This window comes from Salvelinus sp. IW2-2015, unplaced genomic scaffold (genome assembly GCF_002910315.2).
Source record: "Salvelinus sp. IW2-2015 unplaced genomic scaffold, ASM291031v2 Un_scaffold4718, whole genome shotgun sequence".
Taxonomy (NCBI): Eukaryota; Metazoa; Chordata; class Actinopteri; order Salmoniformes; family Salmonidae; genus Salvelinus; species Salvelinus sp. IW2-2015.
In genome coordinates this window covers 18,109-18,568 of record NW_019945987.1, presented here as the reverse complement: position 1 = coordinate 18,568, position 460 = coordinate 18,109, and positions in this window count along the sequence as shown.

The following is a 460-nucleotide window of genomic DNA, read 5'->3' as shown; positions in this document are numbered from 1 at the left end:
TGATCGGACTTGTTTAATCAAAAAGTGACTGAAAGGTTGATCAGACTATTTAATCAAAATACTGAACTGAAAAGTTGATTCAGACTGTCTAATCAACTGACTGAAAGGTGATCAGACTGTCTAAATCAAACTAACTGAAAGGTTGATCAGACTGTTTAATCACACTGACTGAAAAGTTGATCAGACTGTTTAATCAAAGTGACTGAAAGGTTGATCAGACTGTCTAATCAAACTAACTGAAAGGTAGATCAGACTGTTTAATCAAAGTGACTGAAAGGTTGATCAGACTGTCTAATCAAAGTGACTGAAAGGTTGATCAGACTGTTTAATCAAACTGCTGAAAAGTTGATAGACTGTTTACATCAAGTGACTGAAAGGTTATCAACTGTCTAATCAAACAATGAAAGTTTGATCAGATGTTTTAATCAAAGTGACTGAAAGGTTGACAGACTGTCTAATC